This window comes from Nannospalax galili, unplaced genomic scaffold, assembly GCF_000622305.1.
Source record: "Nannospalax galili isolate Female #2095 unplaced genomic scaffold, S.galili_v1.0 scaffold761, whole genome shotgun sequence".
Classification (NCBI taxonomy): Eukaryota; Metazoa; Chordata; class Mammalia; order Rodentia; family Spalacidae; genus Nannospalax; species Nannospalax galili.
The window spans coordinates 2694406-2711306 of NW_008346389.1; the positions used below are offsets into that span (position 1 = coordinate 2694406).

At 38.2% G+C, this 16901-nt stretch overlaps 1 protein-coding gene and 1 pseudogene across 2 annotated transcripts in view; one reads left to right on the top strand and one right to left on the bottom strand.

The window, feature by feature from the left end:
• CUNH9orf85 (chromosome unknown C9orf85 homolog) overlaps positions 1-16901 on the top strand; it is a 79198-nt gene that overhangs the window by 18861 nt on the left and 43436 nt on the right. The window lies entirely within an intron of this gene.
• On the bottom strand, positions 14526-14871 carry LOC103741844 (annotated as a pseudogene).

A 16901-nucleotide genomic window follows, 5' to 3' on the forward strand; every position in this document is an offset into this window, starting at 1 on the left:
AAATCATTCAAAGACTGGTGTAAGCAAAAGACCATTGAACAGAAACACAAACAGCTAAGCTTGGGGTTATCTTATAAGGATAGTAGAAGATCCCTTGAGAAGATAGGAACTTACACACATAGAAACACACACACACACACACACACACACATTTTTGATATCTCTTGTCGGGAGATTATATAACCTGTTTTCCCTGCCCTTCTTAGTCTCCTGTTAAGTTGTGTCATTTATGGATAAGATGAGGCTACATATGGCTATATAGACAGTAGAAACAAAAACAAAGGTTGAGAATTGCTGATCTAGAAATTGCCCATATTTCTTGGCATGTTCCTCATTTTGGAGTGTGGATACAAGATATAAAATTAGAAAAGAATTGCAGAGAGGAGGGAAAAGAGGTGTTGAGGGAAGGGAGAGGAGGGCAGTAGGACACATGAGACAGTGGACATGGAAAGAGAATGTAAACACCAGCAGTACAAACAAACTTCACGGAAATGAACACCAACATGCTCTGAGTCATTATAGTCAAACTGATGGGATCCCAAGTAGCAAGAAAGAAGTAATGTCACATACAAGAGATCCTCAGTAAGATGGTTCAGTGGTAGTGGTCTGATATACTCAGACTGTTGAAGGAAACAGTTGTCACAAAGATGCCTACGTCCAGCAAGACTGGTCAGTCATCAAAAGGAAAGGATAAATTAAGACATTCCCCAAGAGACTGGAGAGATGGCTCCATGGTTGACAGCACTGGCTGTCCTTACAGAGGACCCAGGTTCAATTCTCAGGACCCACATGGTAGCTAACAACAGTCTGTAACTCTAGTACCAAGGAATTCAATGTCCTCTTCTTGCCTCCATGGGCATTGCATGCATGGATACTCTTACATGCATGCAGACAAAACACTCATACATGATAAATAAACAAAAATGCTGAGGGAGTTTGCTGCTAATAGATCTGCTATGCAAGAAATGCTTAAAGAGATTCTGGAGATTGAAATGAAAGGATCCTAGGTAGCAACTCAAAGTTATATGATGAAAGAAGGATTTTAGCAAAGATAATTTCACAGACACTTAAAAAACTAGCATTGTAAAACACTGGCTCTATTTTTTGTTTTCTATGTAAGATAATATATTTTAGAAACCAGTTATTAGTCTAAAATCTATCTGGTCTGTAATTCATATTTGCTTTCTATATAACTAAAGAAGGTAATAATTCTTAATTTATATTTTTGGACATGCAATGTATAAAGAAGTAATTTTGTTACATCAACTGAAAGGGATTAGGAATTGAATTTAAAGGAGCCCAGTAGCTGTATGCTGAACTTTAAACTGTTGTAAACTTGTCTAATCATTGAACTTTGGGTTGTTAAATGTAATCCCCACAGTGACCACAAAAACAATTGATAGAGTATACACAGAAGGAGGGCTGGGGAAATGACTCAGTGGGTAAAGTACAAGGATGAGGACCTGAGTTTGGATTCCCTACAACCCATATAAAAGCCAGGTGTGGCAGCGCACGTCTGTAACCCCAGCACTGGGGAGGCTCAAACAGGCCAGACAGTCTATCCAAAATAACGAGCTCCAGGTTCGATGAGAAACCTGTCTAGAAAAATAAGATGGAAAGTGATAGAGGAAGACGCTGGCTAGTGACCTCTGGCCTGCACATATGCACACAGGAGTGAGTGTACTGCACACATATAACACATGCACACATACACATATTAAATATAAATGTATATAAACACAAAAATTAGAAAAGAATTTAAACATTTCACTTAAAAAAAATCAACAAAACACAATAAAAAATAGAAATGAGGGTCCAACAACCCACTCAACCAAATAAAAATCTGTAAAGCATATAGAAAACAAAATGACAGAAGAAAATCCCTCCTTACCAGTATAATCATTTTAAGTGTAAGTGAAGTGCCAGTTGTGGTGATATAGGCCTGTAATCCCAGCTACTTGGGAGGCTGAGTCAGGAAGATTGCCAGTTCATCGCCAGCCTAGGTTAGAGTGAATTCAAGGCCACTTAGTGAAATCCTTTTTGACAATAGCAAGGAAAAAGCTGATGATACAGCATGTGTAAGGTTCAATTAGTGAAAAATAATAAAATAAAACTATACGGGTTAAACTCTTCAATCACGGCTGGGCATGATGGTGCACGGCTTTAGTCCCAGCACTTGGGAGGCAGAGGCAACGAAAAAAAGAAAGAAACTCTTCAATCTTGGGCGGGGCCCATGCCTTTAATCCCAGCACTGGGGAGGCAGAGGCAGGCGGATCTCTGTGAAGTTCAAGGCCAGCCTGGTCTACATAGTGAGTTCCAGGACAGCTGGGGCTACAGGGAAACCCTGTCTCAAAAAGACCAAAAAAAAAGGAGATTAGTAAAATGGATTTTTTAACTGCCTAACTTAAAAAAGCAACAACATAAAACACAGTGTAGCATGCACATGCACGTGCACACATACTTTAATACTTTAATAAAGATTTCATAAAACAATTTTCATCCTTATAGCAAGAGGGCACACTCAGAGTTTTTACTCTATTCTAATTCATAAAAACTGACTTCTGCCAGGTGTGGTGGTGCATGACTTTAATCCCAGCGCTTGGGAGGCAGAAGCAGGTGGATCTCTGTGAGTTCAAGGCCAGCCTGGTCTATGTAGTGAGTTCCAGGTCAGCTGGGGCTACAGAGAGACCCTGTCTCAAAAAGACCGAAAAACCAAAAACCAAAAAACCCTGACTTCCCAGTACACAAATGATCTCATTAGCAGTTTGGAAACATCACTCTGACTCACAAGTTCTAACTTTATTGTGCATAAAATTTGCCTCAGAGCCTGGTAAAATTCAGATGCCTCTGCTCTGGAAAATTTTCTCTTCTCAAAAAGACCAAAAAAAAAAGGAGATTAGTAAAATGGATTTTTTAAAATATAATTAAAAAAATGTGATCCAACTGTGTGTTGCTACCAGAGACTCACTTAAGATTCAAAGTCATCAATAGGTTGAAAGTTAAAGGATAGAAATAATAGTTCATGCAAGTATTAATTAAAAGAGAGCAGGAATGACTTTATCAGTGTCAGACAAGGTGGACTTCAAATCAATAAAATTTACAAGGGACAAAAGATGTTGCATTAAAAAATTAATGTGGGGGGCTGGAGAGATTGCTCAGCAGTTAAGAGCACTGGTTGCTCTTGGAGAACACCCAGGTTCAACAGTTTCCAGCACCCATAAGACAGCTAACAGCTGTCTGTAACTACAGTTCCAGGGGATCCAATGGCCCTCTTCTGGCCTCCACAGTCATTGCATACAGATGGTACACTTAACATACATGCAGGCAAACCCCTCATATACATAATATAAAAAAAAAATTTAATATTACAAGAGGAAATAATTATAAACCTTTATGAACTTAATAGCAGGCCTCCAAAACTCTGAAGTAAAAGTTTCAAGAACTGGAAGGAGAAGCAGTTCTGTAATAGTAGGTAAAGACTTTGATGTCCTACTTTGAGTAACGGTTTTTAACAACCAGGTAGAACATAAACAGGGACACAGAAGACCTAAAAGAGTAAGCAGTAGACCTGTGAACTCTTAAACAACTCTAACCAACAAAAAATATACCTTCTTAAGTCTTAATATGATAAACTTAAAATGATGGAAATGTACCTGGAGAGATGGCTCAGTGCTTAAGAGTGTTTGCTGCTCTTCCAGAAGACCTGAGTTCATTTTCTGGTGCCCATGCCTGGCGATTCACAACTGCCTGGACTCCAGCTCCAGGGACTCTGATGTCCTGTTCTGGCCTATGCAGGCAACATATGTACAACATGGTATACACAGACACACAGACACACAGACACACACAGACACACACACACACACACACGAATGAATGAATGAATAAAAATTTAAAAACTAAAATCCTTTTTAAAAAATGATAAAAATCATATAGTATGATAATTTCTCTGACCATAATGAGTGAAGTCGGACTAGGAGAAAAATTAAAAATTCATAGATTTGAAATTAAATATATTCCTGTATCAAATATATCAAGGAAGAAATCACAAGGAAAATTAGAAAATATTTAGAAACGGGCTCAAGAGATGGCTCAGTGGTTAAGAGCACTGACAGCTCTTACAGAGAACCTGGGTTCGATTCCTAGGACCCACATGGCAGCTAACAGCTGTCCATAACTCCAGTTCCAGAGGATCCAACGCCTTCTTCTGACCTCTGTGGGCATTGCATGACACAGGTGCACTTACATGCAGGCAATACAGTCATACACATAAAATAAATATAATAAATAAAATTTTTTTAAAAAAGAAGATACTTAGAAACAGATGGAAATGAAAACAACATAACAAAAATGAATGGAGTGCAGCCAGACAGTGCTCGGCAGGAAATTTATAGCTGCAAGCAAACATGAAAATAATCAGCACTGAAACTTAGTACTTAAGGAGCTAGTAAAACAAACAAAAACTACACCCAAAATCATTAGAAAGCAAGGAAATTGATTAGAGCAGAGATAAGAAGAGAATAAGAGAGGAAAACTAATGAAATCAAAAAGGTTTTATTTATTTTTTATTTATTTTATTTTTGTCTTTTTGAGACAGGGTCTCCCTGTAGCCCCAGCTGTCTTGGAACTCACTATGTAGACCAGGCTGGCCTTGAACTCACAGAAATCCACCTGCCTCTGCCTCCCGAGTGCTGGGATTAAAGGCGTGCGCCATGACACCCAGCCAAAAAGGTTTTATTTTTAAATATAAAGAAAATTGGAAAACCTTTACCTAGATGAACTAAGAAAAAAGGCTCAACTTGCTGAAATAAAAAATGAAAATGGGCAAAAAAATGCCACTTCTACCATATTAAAAAGGATTATAAAGTAGCACTTGGAACAGTTCAATCCCAACAGATTAAATAACCTACATGAAATGGGCAAAATCCTAGAAATAAAAAATGTGGCATGAATCACGAAGTGGAGAATCTGAGTGAACATGTAAGTGGGATAAGAAGACCGAAACAGTAATAACAGCTTCTGGTGAAGAAAAGCTCTAGACCTGATGCCTTTGCTAGGCAGTCTGCCAGATGTTGAAAGGAAAACACTGATCTTCCAAAGACTGAAGAAGAGGCAGTATGCTCTCACTCGGTCTATGAGGACAGCAGTACCCTGAACCCAAGCCATGAGGACACTACAAGAAAATTGCAGACCGGTATCACCTATGTGTTAACGCCTGTTCCCTAGCAGCTGGCGGGTATAGTACGGTTCTGTAAACTTTAGGAGGTGAATTCTAGTTGAGGGATGTTTCTTTGAAAATTATACCAGATTTTTCCTTCATTCTCTGCTTTCTGTCCTCGAGGAGGTAGATAGCCTCTACCCAGTGGTACTGCCTCAAAGGACACACAGTCAACATAGCCAAGGACTGGGAAATGAAGCCTCAGAAACCATGAGCTAAACTAAAACTAAGTCTTTTCTACTTTCACTTGCTATTACCAGCACTCTGTCATGGCACTATTACGGCAACAAGCGCTGAAAAAAGAAAATGCTGGCAAATTGAACTCCACAGGATGTAGAAAGATTAAGCAGAGGTTGGAGAGATGGCTCATCTTTTAAGAGCACTTGCTGTTTTTCCAGAGGACCTGAGTTTGGTTCTCAGCATCCATGTCAGGTGGCTCACAACCACTTGTAGCTCCAGCTCTAGGGGATCTGATGCCCTTTCTGGCCTCCACGGGCACCCATGTATGTGGCATAGAGTCACACAGATATACACACATACACATAAATAAAAATATTACCAAATGGGGTTTATCCCTAGAGTGTAAGACTAATTCAATACTTATGCCACAATGAACAGAATAAATGAAAGGAAAATTTGTGTGATCATTGGAATTGAAGGAGCAAAAGCAGTTAACAATTTGATACGCTTCCTTGGCTGGGGGTGGTGACATATACCTTTAATCCCAGCACTCCATTACTGGAGAGGCAGAGGCAGGCAGATGTATGAGTTTGAAGTTAACCTGGTCTACATAGTGATTTCCAGGCCAGCTAGGGCTACAGTGAGACCCTGTCTCAAAACAACAACAACAAAAATAACATCTTAACATAAAGGCCATATATAAAATCCCACAATGAACAGCGTTCTCAGCTGTGAAAGACTAAAAGTTTTTGTTCTGTGCTTGCTTTGTTTTGGGTTTTTGAGACTAGGTCTGGTTATGTGGCTCAAGATGGCCTTGAACTCAGGATTTTCCTGCCTTTTCCTCCAGTGTTGAAGGTACAGATATGCACCACCACACCCAGCCTAAACCTGGGCCTTCAGAGTTCTTTTTCTTCTCTGCTTTTGTCTGTTAGTTCTGGAAATTGGAGCCAGAACAAGTATGAAAAAAAAAGTCATAAAATGCAAATAAATTAAAGTGAAGTAAAATTCTATTAACAGGTGATATGATATTCTATATAGAAAATTCTCAAGAATCCATGAAAAATTAAAACTAATAGATGTATTCAGCAGAGTAGCGGAATACAAGTCAACACACAAACGTGAGTTGATACCTGTCCACAAAAAATGAATACTCTGAAAAGGAAATTGAATAATTCCGTTTATGGTAGGTTGATAAAGAATGAAAACTTGGGAATTAACTAAAAATGTGGAAGACATAGTGAAAATTGTAAGACATTGCTGGATAGAAAAATGAAAGGAGACATGAATAAATGGAAAAATACCTCACACTCATGGATTCAGATATTTTAAAATATTAAGATATCAGCACTACCTGAAGTTTTCTACAAATTCAGTCTGGTCCCATTTGAAGTCCCAGCAACTTTTTTGCAGAATAGTGTGGTATTAGCATAAAGGTGATAAGTGATGAGGATCAAGCTCAGGGCCTTGCATATGCTAGGTGTCATGAGCATGCTATATCAAAAACACAGATTTGTGCCTTTCCGCAATGTCAGAATTTATTGAATAACAATACATTCACAGGGTATAGTGATTTCAGTGGCAGTATTTTGCCAGGTATTTCTCCTTTCTATGTTAACCCTGGCTAAGATGAACACAGGTTCTTTTTAATACAATCTTGATTACTAACTCTTAATTATATCTATCTATCTATCTCTATATCTATCTATCTCTCTATCTATCTATCTATCTATCATCTATCAATCATCTATCTATATCTATATTTTCTATCTATCTATCATCTATCTGTCTAATCTATCATCTATCTATCTATCTATCTATCTATCTATCTATCTATCTATCTATCTATCTATCTATCATTATCATCATCTGTGTGTATAGATTACAGAAATCTGGAAATGTTTAAAGGTGCAAGAAAAGGCTGGGAGAAATTCAAGGGGGTCTGTGGGAGATAGCCGCCAGCTGGGGGTCTCAGGGAGGTGCTGCTGTTGCTGCTGACCATTGACAGGCTGCAGGGTCCGATAGAGCTCAGTGCAGTTGGGAGGGTGAAGTCGGTAGGGGTTGTCACCATTGTAGTGCTAAGTGTCCCTTTATGGGGTCCAGGTAAAGGAGTGTACCATGTCCTTGATCTGGCATGTCTAATAAATTCTTGGGTTGGTTTCATGATCAGATTTTAATACACCCATGTGCCCCTACAGTCTCTATTGACCTTCTTGAATTTATGAGTGGCATCTTTTTCTACTCCCTGGAATAAGTGTGCTGCATAAGTGGTGCCAAACAGATGGTGTCCTTCATATGTCTGCACCCATTCAGTCATCACACAGCCTCAAAGTGAAGTCAAAAGCCACTTGATTGTAAAATGGATCTTCTTGGGACAAACAAGGCACAGTATAAAAAACCATCATTTTACAGCATATAGAGTAACTTAGGGCACAGCCTGATCTCGATGCTCTGCAAGTACTCTGTTACTGAGCTACATTCCCAGCTTTCTAATCCATCTTCCACTGAGAGGTTACTTGAGTCACACAGGTCAGAAATGAGGATCTAACAAATGGGAAGGAATAGAAGTGAACCTAGTAAATATTGTGGAAGAATTAATTTTGTCAGAATTGGCATCTTGATAAAAAAAAGTTCATGAAAGAGTAAAAAGTGACCTGAAATTTGTTTACTGAGGCCAAGAAGCCTTTTTAAAGGTGACATTTGGGACAGAGAAAGAACAGACTTTATTGCTAAGATAGGAATTCATTTTGAATTTGTGAGTTAGAGGAATCAAGGGTTTCTGTGAGGAGTAAATGGATGTCTCCTGTACAGCTGGGAATGTCAGAGCCAGTGGAGCACCAGCTAGAACTGGAGGCATGGCTTTGGATGCCGTCTTCATGGGGCTCATCCTAATGTTGGAGTTACATGTGCAGTTGACCTTCAGTAATTATTATGAAAACAAAGGATGACTCCATAGGCACCTGCTGGAGAGAGGGGAAGTGGGTGACTAAATGAGGAAGCATCAGCCTTGGATCCTGAAAGGAGCAGATGGGTTGGAGGTTCCACCTAACCTCCAAGGTGAATCTTGCTTTCAAGAAAGACAAGCAGTCTCTAGATGGGGCTGTGGACATTTTGAAGATTTACTGTGAAAATTTGATTAAAAAAAAAGGCTTGTTTCCTATAAAGAAAACAGTTGTTTGTGTTTATTCAGAGCAGTTTTTCTTAGGTTGTTTATTTACTGAAAATATCCTATACTCAGTAATGAAGGTAGCTTGAGCATACCTGAAAGCTTAAAGCATCAAGTACCCATGTTTTAACAACTATAAGGTAAAATTCCCATTTTAAGAGGTAACATGTTGTGGTCTTAGAATTTTCTTTAGTATTGCATGATGCTTCCTCCTTAAAAACATTTTCTGGCTGGGATATAGCTCAGTGGTAGAGTGCTTGCCTAGCTTCCTGAGGCCTTAGGTTTGATCCCTGCACTGGGGAGAAAGAAAAAAACAAGTATTTTCTACTGTTCATTGCATGTCTTCCTAAATTGGAACAGAATGGAGAGAATTGAAAATCTTTCTACTAGAGTTTCTTGTTCAAGCTGATTGGCCTTTTAAAGTTACAGTATTTTAAGAGTGCCATGTTTAGGGCTAGAGAAGGCTCAGCAGTTAAAACACTTGTTCCTCTTGCAGAGGATCCAAGTTTGGTTCCAAGCACCCATGCTGGGCAGCTCATAACCACTTATAACTTCAGCTGATCCAGTGCCCTCTTCTGGATACTGCCCCCCGCCACATGACATATACTCACACAGACACACACACATATACACATAAATATTTTAAAATAAACTGAAAAAGAGAGATTGTAATGTTGAGTTGTTAGAATGCTTTGGAAACATTTATTGGTTTAATTATGCATCTCATCTTACTTTGTTTTAGATCTGGATTAGCTCAGTAGTAGAGGGTGTACGGAATGCAAAAGACGCTGGGTTATTTCCCCCAGCACCAGAGGACAAAAAACTGAGCTAATAGGTTCTGGACAAGAAAGTTGCTGTGATAGGGTTTTTTCACTATAGAAAAAGTATTGGTACAGCATTTTTCTACCTGTAGTCCAGTGTGACATCATTTAAATGAATGTCTGTCTTAAATTTGTCAGTGAATATCTAAGTGATTTACTTTGCTGATGAAATAAATCCGTAGTTTTTACATAGGCCCTCTCTGTGTATTTGCAGTGGACAATATATCTGTCAACTTACTGAAAGAATAGTCCTTTGTTTGGGATGACCCAAACTCATTTTATATTCAGTGTTCTGGTGAAAATGTGATTGTTTATTATTGCAGATGACATGGGGTAAAGATTCCACCAGTAACAAGGGAAGAGAGAAAAGAAGAATCAAATGTTATTTCTTGACTTCTAGGAAGGACTTTGTGTTGTGAGGACACCGAACAAGAGGGCATTTTGAGTACTGTCAGTGTACGTTTTGCTTTTCTGCTACTGGTGTTTTTAGACTTGTGAGAAATTCGGAGTGAATGAAAAAGATGGATTAGACAAGGTAAATTTTTATTGTCTCACAGTAGAGATAAATGTACTTCATTTTATGCATTAGATATCTTTTAACTAAAATTTTATATATTAAACCCAAAACTTTATCACAAGTTTAAGACTATCTTGGGCTCCATAACAAGTTCTGGGCTAGCCTGGGTTATGTATAAATAGCAGAACCCTGTCTCAGACAAACAAACAAAAGATATTACTAGTTTGAAAATGAATGTGTTGTATATGGATGTGTGCACATGTATGTGTGCACATGTGGAGGCCAGAGGTTGAAGTTACTTGTTTTCCTGTATCACTCTCACATTATTATTTTTTTTAAATATTTTATGTATTATTTTTATTTTATGTGTATGAGTGTATTGCCTACATGTATGTGAGGGCACCTGTGTCATGTGCAATGCCACAAAGGTCAGAAGAGGGCTTCGGATTCCCCTGGAACTGGAGTTAAGGACGGTTTGTAGCCACCATGTGGGTGCTGGGAATTGAACCCAGGTCCTCTGCAAGAGCAGTCAGTGCTCTTAACTGCTGAGCCATCTCTCCAGCTCCCCACTCTCACATTATTACTCCTACTACTATTATTTTGAGATAGGGTCTTTCCCTGAACCTGGAGCTAGTTGGATAGACTATGTAGTCAGCGAGCCCATGAGGTCCCTGTCTGTGCCTACATGCCACCATACCTGGCTTCTTACATGGGTGCTAGGACTCCATTTTCATGCTTGTATGGCAAGCATTTTCCCAGATGTTTAAGTGAGTAAAATTGAGTATTGGTATCCTAGAAATTATTACAACATACAAAAAGAGTAAATATATAAAATTACAATATCCATTAGAAAATGCAATTTTTTATGAATATATATGCTTGGAGTGATGAAAAATACAGACTCTCTGAGTGATAAGACTTTTTTTTCTTTTTACCATGTAAACATAATTAAATGTACATATTGTCTTAAATCTGAAGTGCTAATCAATAAAATTACTTTTCATTTATAAAAGCAATAAATTCTAGTCATAAAAAACTATACAGTATACTATCCCATTGATAATACACAAAGATATTGAAAAAGAATTAGCAACAGAGAGATAAACATTTATAGAGTATTAGATGGAATGTGAAAAAGACTTCTGTGTAAAGTTTTCATGTTCTCTTCTCTGCCCCAGTCATTTTTTTCCACATGGAAAGTTGACTCCTAAATGGACAGGTGTGGTAGCTCACCTTTAACACCAATACTGGGGAGGCAGAGGCAGGTGGATCTCTGAGTTTGAGGTTAGCCTGTTCTACATAGTAAGTTTCAAGCCTGCCACAGTTATATAGTGAGACTCTGTCATTTATTTATTTATTTATTTATTTTTTAAGTGGCGTGTAGGGAGGGCCAGAGAGATAGCTGCTCTTGCAGAGGACTCCAGGTTTGGTCGCCAGTACTCTCAACGTGACACATAACCACCTGTAACTCTAGTTCTAGGGAATCAAATGCCATCTTCTGACTCCTCAGGTACTAGATTCTCATGTGATGTACAAACGTACATACAGGCAAAGCACTCATATACATAAAATAAAAATAAATCTTTTTTTTTAAAATTAAATCCTACAAGTTTCCTCTAAGTATGATCAAGTTAAGGGCACACCACATCATGAGAAATGTTTTATTAGTACAAATTGTTTAAGGGTGTTGTGTGGAGGTGTGACTAAAACATTATGCATTCATAAACATTTAGAATTATGAATTTGAACTTACTCTCTACAAGATTTTTAAAAACATTGCAGTATGCTACTAAGATACATAAAATCTATTAAATCCTTTTAATCATTGTATGAATTCCCTAGTAACCTAAGCTAGACACCAAAACCAAGCAAAATTATTATTAGAAAACTCATTTAACTGGATATCTCTCACAAACATTAACAGAAATTGCCAACAGAATACTAGCAGGATGAACATAATAAATTAAAAGGATAATATATCACCACAACTGTGGTTTATCCCATGAATGCAGTGTTCTTGTATTAGAACATCCAGTATTGTGCCAGTGAGATGGTTCAGCAGGTAAAGGTACCTGCCCCAAGCCTGGAAGCCTCCATTGGATCCCTGATACCCAGATGGTAGATGGGGAGAACTGACTCCCACAAGTTGTCCCCATGTATGCTGTTCTAGTTTGTTTTCTATAGCTGTGACAAAAACAGTGACCAAAACCAACTTGGGGAGTAGAAGGTTTATTGCATCTTAATTTTCCAGTTGACACTTCATCACTAAGGGAAGCCAAGGAAGAAACTTAATCAGGGTAGGAATCTGGAGGCAGAGACCACAGAGGAATGCTTCTTACTGGCTTGGTCCTCTGACTTGTGCTCAGCCTGCTTTCTTGTACAACCCAGGACCACCTGTTCAAGGGTGGCACCACCCACAGTGGGCTGAACCCTCTGATATCACTCAACAATCCAAAAAATGTCTCATAGACGTGCTCACGAGCCAGTCCAATAGAGACAATTCCCTAATTGAGGTTCCATCTTCCCAGGTGTATCAAGTTGACACTAAAGCTATCCAGCACACATGGTATGCACATACCACACACACATACATACACATGCATAAAATAAGTGAATGTAAAAAGTTTAAAGAAAGAAAACCCAATATTGTTAAGATGCCAGTTCTAACCCCAGATTGACTTACATTTTCATTATAATCCTGTTAAAACCATAGGAGACCATATTGTTCAATAAACAGATTTTAAAGTTTAAACAGAAAATGGAAAGAAATTGGAATAGCTGAACAGTTTGGACAAAGAATAGAATTGGAGAACTCAGAGTACTGATTTTAAGAGTTACTGGAAAACTGGAATAAAAGACAGGTACTGGTAAAAGAATAGTCACACAGATTGACAGAGTACCTGGTATGGAGACAAGCCCACACATTTTTAATAGAAGTACAGAGGCAATTAATGATGCTGGAACAATTAGGCATCTATGTATGAGTGAGACAGAACCTCTATCAGTATCCTGTACTGTGTACAAAATTACATTACAATGAATTATTAACTAAATGTAAAAATCTAAAATTACTGAACTTCTAGGAGAAAACAAGTGGAAAATTTTCATAATTTTCCAAAAGTTTCTTAGATTTTACATAGAAAGTATGATTCATAAAAGATAAATTTGATAAATGACTCTTCATTAAAATTTAAAAGGTCTGTCTGCTCTTAGGAAAATGGGAGTAATGAAAATAAAAGCACAGGTTGGGGAGAATGTATTTTCAAGCCTGTGTCTGACAAAGGGCTAATATCCAGAAAAAATAAGCAGTTTAAAAAAAAAGGCAAAAGACTTTAAACAGATGCCTCAATAAAGAGATACATTACATAAAAGATGCTCAACATTGTGTTATTAGAAAAATGCAAATTCAGGCCACAATGAGAGATAAAAAATTTTTTACAATTTCAAGTTTTGGAAGGCATTTGGAAAAACTGAATCTTCACAGGTGACTCTTGGGAATGCAAAATATGTAGCTACTTTGAAGAAAAGATTAGTTACAAATTATTACACAAACCAAAAATACTAGTCTCCAGCTAAGAGAAATAAAAACATGTTCACATAGAACCTTCTATGAAGGTATCTGTTGACACCCCAAATAACACACAACTGAAGTTGTCCTTCAGTGAATGAATAAATATTATAGTTCATCAGAACAGCAGAGCACCGTTTACTAGTAAGGAGGAGCAAGCTTCTCCGTGTGTATACTTTATCATTCCACTTCTACTGCAGAACAGCCAAAAGTTAAAAAAAGAAGAGTTAGTATTCCTGGGGGAAAAAGAAAAGAAAAGTTAGTGTTCCTGGAAAAAGTGGGATGTTGAATAATAACATGAAGAAGTCATCAGTCAGATCCTAAATGTGGGATATTCTGTAATGCAATCTGTCCATTACTTTCAAAACATACTGATTTCATCCTGGCGTGGGCAGGGGAGGCAGGTCTGAAAGGATGGGAAGAGTTGAAGAAATTTTAGTATAGATTGTCTGCATTCATGATGTTAGGGAGCTATCATGTTTCTTAATATGGTGACCGTGTTATGGTTAAAACAGGAGCGAGTCTATTCCTAGGATGGGACTACTAGTAGGAGGTAGGATACCTTCATGTCTGTAACTTGTGTAAAGTGTGAATACACTTGAAAAGGAAGTAGGTACAATTTTTATGATTGTCTTTAGGCATGTTTTATGTAGCTGTTTGTATAAATATAGATACACATGATGGATGGATGGACGGACAGACGGACGGACGGATGGATGATGGATGGATGGAGGGATGGATGGATGGATGGATAGATAGATAGACAGACAGACAGACAGACAGACAAACAGACAGACAGATAGATAGATAGGTTTTTGAGACAGTCTCACTTTGTAGCCCACCTGTCCCAGAACTCGTGGCCATTTTTCTGCCTCAACTTCCTGAGTGCTAGGAGCACAGGCTTGAGCCACAACACCCAACTAATACTGTTGTTTTAACTTTTGTATAGAGTTGAAATTTTCCCCCACATTTACATTTATTTAAAAACTGACAAAACCTGTACAAAAAATAATATCACCAATGGCTGATCACTTTGAAACAGTAATTTTGAGACATTGTCAAGGAGTCCCTCTTCCTCTGTCACAGCCCTGTCCTCTTCTACCTTGGCCTCCATCTCTTCTTACAGCAGCTTGTCTTTTCTTAGATTTCACCTTAGGTTCAGTATCACAAGTAGTGTATCCAGAGGCAAGCTGTCTGGTGGAATTAAATATCAAGTGCTGCTTCTTGAATACTGTGTTTCCAACTCTACAGGCTCTCTGTTCTTCAGGGCCATTTTCACAGCCTTAAGATGCAATTCATGCCTACCTCTACACCTGTGATTGATCCATTAAATTGTGTTTTATTCTCCAATTCAGTGACTGCAATTTCATGACTCAATTTCATCAAAAATCTTATGAGCTTCATCCTAGAGATGCTGCTGTCTCCCTTCTGTCCTGATTATACACAGAATCCAGCCCCTGGAGTTGACATTTTTCATACTAGAAGGAAATGTTCTTAGGGCTCAATTAAGAAAAATAATATTTCTTGAAGATGAGCTTGTGTATGCATCGTTACAGATCTATGACCATCAGGGATCTGCACCCAAGAATTAACTTTTTTTGCCATGCTGTTTGGGCAGGATAACTCAGGATTATATTGAAAACTGGGACAGAAACAGTAATGCTTTGTATTGTAGAATGCTTTGCTTACTGTATCACATACATGGTGATCTTTTTGGGAAAGATAAAACTGTGTTTCAGTAGCAGAAAGAGCTGTAGTGCTTCTTTTGGTGTGTTACTGACATTGAGTCAGGTTTCACTAGCTGCTGGGAAGCTCAGCTGTTGCCTGTGGTCTGCCCTTCTCCAAGTATAGTCCCAGCTGTTCTACCCATACTTCTGCCTCATTCTGGTTCCTCCATCTGTTTTTTGCTTGTATTTATTTTGTAAGAGACTTTATGTCCAGTGTTCTAACTATATTAAAAAGATTTAAAATAATGTAGGACTGGGGGTGGTGAAGTTTGGTGGCTTAACATATACATGAAAGTAAGTAAAAAGTTTATAATTTTAAAGTCATAACGGAAACAGATTTCCATATTATTATTATTGTATAAGTTCTTGGGGGATGTTTATCCTCTAGTCAAATTTAGAATAAGAGAAAGTTTCTAAAACTTAAGGCTGAGACAAGAGAATTGGAAATTCAAGGCCAGACTGGGTTTTACAGGTTTTTGTTTGTTTGTTTTGTTTTTTGAGCCAGGGATGGTGGTGCATGCATTAACCCAAGCACTTGGGAGGCATAGTGAGGCAGATCTCTATGAGATCAAGGCCAGCCTGGTCTACATAACAAGTTCCAGGCCAGCTGGGCTATAAGGAGACCCTGTCTCAAAAACGAAAGAAAGAGAAAGAGAGAGAGGAGTGAGAGGACAGAGAAGAGATGGGGGGTGAGAGAAAGAGGGGGGAGGTCTTTTTGAACACAGTTTTCAATAGCACAATAGTGATGCTGTAGCTGTATTAGAGTAGAGCTCTGTACTTACGGGGAGCAGTGATTCAGGATAAAGAAAAAGACTGGTCTGTAGTGATAGTTGTTAACAGCAGTTGGTATAGACATTTTCCTTGGAGTGTTTTTGGTTTGGTTTGGTTTTGAGTTAAGGACAATAAAGCGTGTATGCTATTTTTAGTTGTCTCACACTTAGCCCTGCTGGAAGAACTGAAGCGTACAAACATCATAAAGAAAAATTACTAGTTGTTTTAACTGGTACTCAAATTGCTTTCCTCTTCCAAATAGTACCTTCCTTCTTTTAAGTGATGTGTATTTAAGTGTGTGTTTCATGAAGCAATCATCAGCATCAGCACTGATGCTCGTGGTACTTCTGCAGTTTGCTCTTGCCGTCTTCCATGGACTCTAAATCCTTATGTGGATCTGATTTGTGATTATCCTATTATCTTTCCAAAGGTTGGTTGTATGACAACAGAATTTTTGTAGCAGGGTCAACACTCTACAATATGCTTGTATGAACTGATGAAAGCTAAGGCATTTTTAAGACCTTAAGCCTGTATTAGATTAGGAGTATCTTTAGATGTACTTAATTTATTCTAACTTTTAAGACGTATTCCTTTCATAAATAAGGTTTGCTGTAACTGATTCCTAAGTATAGTGGAATCTTTTATTAAAGCTGTTTTCCCCCTTTTAAAAATTTGGAAGCTGGGTGTGGTGGTATACACCTGTAATCCAAGCACTTTGGACAGGAGGATTGCTGTGAGGTCAAGTCTAGCCTGGCTTAAAAGCAAGACTCTGTCTCAAAGCAAAAATCAGGAATGTATCTTGTTGAACTATCAAATCTTTAAAGGTTCTTATATTTATATTTATTTTATTTTATTTTTGGTCTTTTTGAGACAGGGTCTCCCTGTAGCCCCAGCTCTCCTGGAACTCACTATGTAGACCAGACTGGCCTTGAACTC